This window comes from Marmota marmota, unplaced genomic scaffold, assembly GCF_001458135.2.
Source record: "Marmota marmota marmota unplaced genomic scaffold, marMar, whole genome shotgun sequence".
NCBI lineage: Eukaryota > Metazoa > Chordata > Mammalia > Rodentia > Sciuridae > Marmota > Marmota marmota.
In genome coordinates, this window is record NW_025999941.1 from 3,457,843 (window position 1) to 3,463,842 (window position 6,000).

The window sequence follows — 6,000 nt, forward strand, 5'->3', positions numbered from 1 at the left end:
AGTCCCATCAGCATTTACACACCAAGTCCAAAGTGGCAATTGTGGGAGGAAAAGCGCCAACTGCCTGTATACTTTAAAAGAATAATCCAGAGTCTTTAACCTGTTAACAACTCCTGACAAACCCTGAGTTTGCCATTATTGGAAGAAATGATGCTGGGGCCCGACAGAACTGAGATTGCAGATTGATTGATTTTTTTAATTTAATATTTGTTCATGGGGAAGCTGGCTTCTTTATTGTGGCACCTGCTAGTGTCATTATAGTTACAAGGCCTGTTGGAGAGGCTTTATGTTGAAGGCTTATTTCTATTATAAATACTGGTTGGGGTGGGTGGTTAATATCCCAACAGTTTCCTGTTATACTGGGCTCAATCACTTCTGGTCCACACTGTTAAACACGCACATCATTTTTGCACCAAAAAAAAAAAAAAAATTAAATGTTATGCCAAAATCAACATCATTAATTAAGTTATGGAGTAAATATTATCCAAGTCAATCCTTATATTAATCACTAGTTTCAGATCAAGAATGTGAACAAACAAGTTGCTTAAAGCTCATGTTTGGAACCCAACATAGTTATTAAGGCTCAATTTAATAATTTATAAAATGAACTTTTAATAACTGAATGTAATATGAATGAATTATATTATTGTGATAACATAAAAATATATACATTGATTGCTAGAAAATTACTTAGAAAAACAACTCAGCACACAGATTTTCATTTACTTAAATTCAACAAAAGAATATCATGTAATGCACTGTTCTCAATCAGAAAACAATCTTCAGTCAAGGAATAGTTAAAATTAATCATACAATTTGAAAGGCGAGTGACTCACCCAAGATGGAGATTCAACCAAGAGATTTATTGAGGGGCTGCCCGGAAAGGAGAGGCAGAGGGCAGGGAGAGGGGAGGAGGAGGGCAGAGAGAAGAGAGGAAGAAAGAGAAAAAATGTAGAGGAGAGAAAGAAGAGGGCAGAGAGAGAAGGGCAGAGAGAGACAGAGAGCTTGCAAGCTTGGGCTTAAGAAGGGTTGAGTAGGCAACATGGCGGGTGCTGATTGGCAGGGTGACTCAGGAATGGCAAGGAGACACTGTGTCTTGCGGGGATTGGTTGAGAAAACCTTTGAATTTGGCGCTCTTTGGATTGGCGCCTTTCAGACAGTAGGGGGAGGGGTAAGGGATTCCATGATGTTTTTGCGAGAAGGGGGAGTCTCCCACACACCCAACACAATTTCTATCCCAACTTCCCCAACTCAAATACACACTGTCAAGTATCTACAGACACCACCTGGTAATAAGCAAAGATTCTATTTTCCCATATCAATACCTCAAATGGGTTTCACTTTAGGAAAGCAAGGTTTCATCTAGTAGTCAGGAGCAAAGACATGAGGTAAGGAACATTTGGACTCTAGACCCTTTGCTTTCCCTTTTCAGTCTCCTTTCTAGCTGTGTGTCCAAGGGCTGGCTAATCAACTTCTTTGTGTTTCATATTTCCTCCCTCATCAAGAAAGAGATATCATAGCAGTTACCACTGTGAAGACTAAACAAGGCAGTAGATACCTAATTCCAAGGAAGGGGCAGAGAAAGCACAAGATGAGCCTGGATAGCTACATATTTTCTTCTTCCCAGAAAATATGTAAGTATTTAAAGAATGATGGGCACATGGTAAAAGTAGAATAACACTCCAAATCCCAATTTCCAAATCTGTGAATGTTACCTTACATGGTAAAGGAGAATTAAAGGTAGATTTAAGGTTGCCAGGTAGCTGACTTTAAGGGGGTTTAAATTAGATAAGAGAGGTGGATCCAATGTAAAAACAAGTATCCTTAAATGTGGAAGAGAGAGGCAGCATACAGATCAGAGTCAGACTGAGACTGGAAGGCATTCGCCTGCTGGCATTGAAGATGGAGGGATGCAACCACTAACAAAGGAATGTGGGCAGGCCCCAGAAGCTGGAAAAGGCAAGGAAATGGATTTTCTCTTCAAGCCTCCATAGGAATATAGTCTTGCCCAGAATCTTCTGGTAATATAACTATATGAAACAGAAACTGCCAGCTTGCATAACACCAAGAGAGTGATTGACAAAGCAACAGTTAATATTTGAGGAATTTGAATGAATGGTACAAAGAAATTATTTGTACTGAATGCAATTTTCACAATAGTATAGCAAAATTAAATTTAAAAAATGCTTTAAAAATTAAGTTTAATTTTCTAGCAATCAAAGTGTACATATTTTAATATTATCAGAATAATATAATATATTATAATATATTAAGTTTGTATAGGGCAGTATCTGATCTTCAGCATCCCTCTCCTACTTTACACAACCAGGCAATTAAGTGTCCCCCTGACCTCAGAAAGAGAACAGAATTTGATCCTGGCTCTGACCCACAACCACTGTACAAGCAGAAGAAAGAGTCCTTGTATTGGGAGCAAGGGGTTAAGATAAACTCTACCCGCCAAGTAGTGAAACACACTCGAATTCCTCCTTCTTCCACTAAGCTTCAGAACACAGTCAACTGTTTTGATGTTCCCCATCCCCTAGCAATTGACAGAAGTTTGAATTACTTCTCTCAAGAGAAATTAACCAGCCCTAGAGAAAAGACCTACCCATACAGGACCCCTGGCCCCAACACACAGACACACCCCACTGTGAAAGAGCAAGGCAGCTGCTCAATGAAGCCCACAGGTTGAGGGGTTCATATACACACACTGTGGGAGGCAAAGTAATGATCCCTCAAAAGTGTCTACCACCTCATTAGAATGTATGAATGTTAGGTTACATGACAAAAGGGATATTAAGGTTGCAGATGGAATTCAAGTGGCTAGTCAGTCAACCTTAAAATAGGGGAACTCTCCTGGATTACCAAAAGGATCCTTAAAAATGAAAGAGGGAGGCAAAAAAAAAAAAAAAGAGAGAAGTCACAGGGAGATATGACCATGAAATAAGATGAATGATATGAGATGAGAAGGACTCAAACTGCCTTCACTGCTTTGAAATTGGAGGGAGAAAGCCATCACCCAAGAAATGCAGGCAGCCCCTAGACCCTGGGAAGACCAAGGGAACAGATCCTCCCCAAGAGCTCCTAGAAATCAAAGTGACACTGCCACATTTATTGTAGGCTAGTCAAATACATGTCAGACTTCTAACCTACAGAAATGTAAGGGGATAAATCTGTGTTGTTGTAAGCCTTATATCTGTGGTAATTTGTTAGAACAGCAATAGAAAACACACACACACACACACACACACACACATAATTTGCCTTACGTGATTCTCATCTTTTTTAATTTTTTTATTTATATATGACAGCAGAATGTATTACAATTCATATTACACATATAGAGCACAATTTTTCATATCTCTGGTTCTATACAAAGTATATTCACACCAATTCGTGGCTTCATACATGTACTTTGGATAATGATGTCCATGACATTCCACCATCATTGTTAACCCCCTGCCCCCTCCCTTCCCCTCCCACCCCTCTGCCCTATCTAGAGTTCATCTATTCTTCCCATGCTTCCCCTCCCTATCCCACTATGAGTCAGCCTCCTTATATCAGAGAAAACATTAGGCACTTGTTTTTATGGGATTGGCTAACTTCACTTAGCATTATCTTCTCTAACTCCATCCATTTACCTGCAAATGCCATGATTTTATTCCCCTTAAATGTACAACCAAGAATCACAGGCAGATGAGAAGTGCACTTCTTACATGAAAGACAGAAGTAGAAACAAAAAGAAAAAGGATAATAGTAAGGAGAAGGAGTAAAAGAAGGAATAGACAACAGCACAAAGAATGTGGAAGGCAATAATGTTATCAAAAAATTAAGTGGAAATACTGCATGCATGAAACAATGACAGGGTGCTCTTTATTTCCTTTATTGAATACTTATGTATAACTTACTATGTGCCAAGCACTATACTAAATGCTTTACAAATATTAAAACATTTAACCTCCACAACAACCCTGTGAGATAGGTAATGCTATCTTTATTTTAAAGATGAGGAAAGGGTCACAGAATGGTTAAGAAACTTGTCCAAGATAACATAGCTGAGTTGGGTTATCGACATAGGCAGTCTGGCTCTAGAGTCCGTTTAAAAATACTTAGATCATGCATAACCAGAGAAATAAAAAGTTTTGCTCCATTTGTATTAAAAATTAATTTATTAATAAAGAAATAATACTTAGAAATTAAAAATATAATAGCAGAATTTTTTAACACTAACTGATTTGAGCTATAAAATTGAGGCAATATTTTAGGAAGAAGGGAAAAATGCAAAAAGAGATCAGAAATAGAAACAATGATAAAAAAAAAACTTAGGAAATTCAACATCCAACTATTAATATTTTAAAAAAAATGATAATGAAGAAAATCAAAGCTTTGTGTGTGTGTGTGTATGTGTGTGTGTGTGTGTGTGTGTGTGTGGTGTGTCAATTTTCTTTTGATTCTCTAACAAATAATCACAAGGAATTATTAAAGAAACCAAGGAAAATTTCAAAATTGTCAGAAAGAATTTCTACATTAAAAAGGTCTATGAGTGTTCAGCATAAGAAACTAAATATCATTATTATCAGACCACATAAAAATTTCAATGGTACATATAAGAAGATTTTAAAAACTTTCTGAGGGGATATATAACAGATGATTTTTTTAAAATTGAAAGAACAATGCCACCAGATTTCATCAGCACTGAAAGTTAGAAGACAATAAAGTCATGCTGCCAAAATTTCAGGGTGAAATGAGTTCTATACCCAAACTATCAAGTGCCTCATAGGGGGAAAAAACAGTTCAAGATATATAAGTTCTCAAAACTTTAATTCCTATGTGCTCTTTGTCTAGAAACTCATAAAGATATGACCCATCAGAACAAATAATCAAAACAGAAAGAGAGAGAGAGAGAAAAAAAACAAATATGGGAACAAGAAATAGGCCATCCCAATCCCAAAGATAATGATAAAAGGAAGTCCCAAATGACAGCTACACAATGGCCTACAAAGCAACGTCTCCCTATAGGAGCAGAAGCATGGAGGGTTCTAGTCTCCTAGAGGAGCAAAAAGTAAAAGTAACTGGTAGCTCACTTAAAGTGTTTGAACCGAGAGAAGTATTACTGTTTTTAAAGAATTTGAAGGAAAAAAAAATTGTGATAATTATGCAGAAAGCTAAGTTTTTTAAAAGTGAAACCATTATGAGCTCCAAGAAAATCCAAAAGTGCCACAAAAAATTTCATATCTGTAAATAATATTTTTAAGATCATAATAAGGAAAACGCCTAAACTGAATTTTTCAAAAGCTTTGGAATAGCTATAATGTAAGGATAGGGAGATGGAAGCAGTATCTCAGGAAAGCCAAGTTCTAATCTCACAAGATAGAAACTCAGTAAACAATGTTTAAAACAAAAAATTTAAGGGGCTGGGGATGTGGCTCAAGCGGTGGGGTGCTTGCCTGGCATGCGTGCAGCCCAGGTTTGATCCTCAACACCACATACAAACAAAGATGTTATGTCCACCAAATGCAAATTATTCATTTTTAAAATATGGAGAAAAATAACAAGAGAAACAGCCAAAATAGTTAAAGTGATTGTCTCTGGGAAAGGACACTCCAAAGTGGGAGGGGAGGGTAGAGTAGAAAACAGGGTTTATTCCATTATAAACCTTATATAGTACAATTTTACTCCTTTTCTCTCTTTTCACCCTTCTTTCAATTCACTCAATTGTATACAAGCATCATTTTGATAATAAAAATTAAACATAAATGCCTTGAACAGGACTTGGCACATAGTGTGTACTCAATGAATAATTGATGCTGATGCTTTTGCTGCTGTGATCTTTGTTAAAGTGAGAATCAATCCATATTCTGCACAACAGCCCTAAATTATTTTATTATTCTCTATTTCTCCATTCAAAGAAAAAACATGTTAGTTAATCAAACTCTATACCTGATATCTGAAGATGCACTAAAAATATTGAGAGTCAACCCTTTAAAACCAGATACAAAT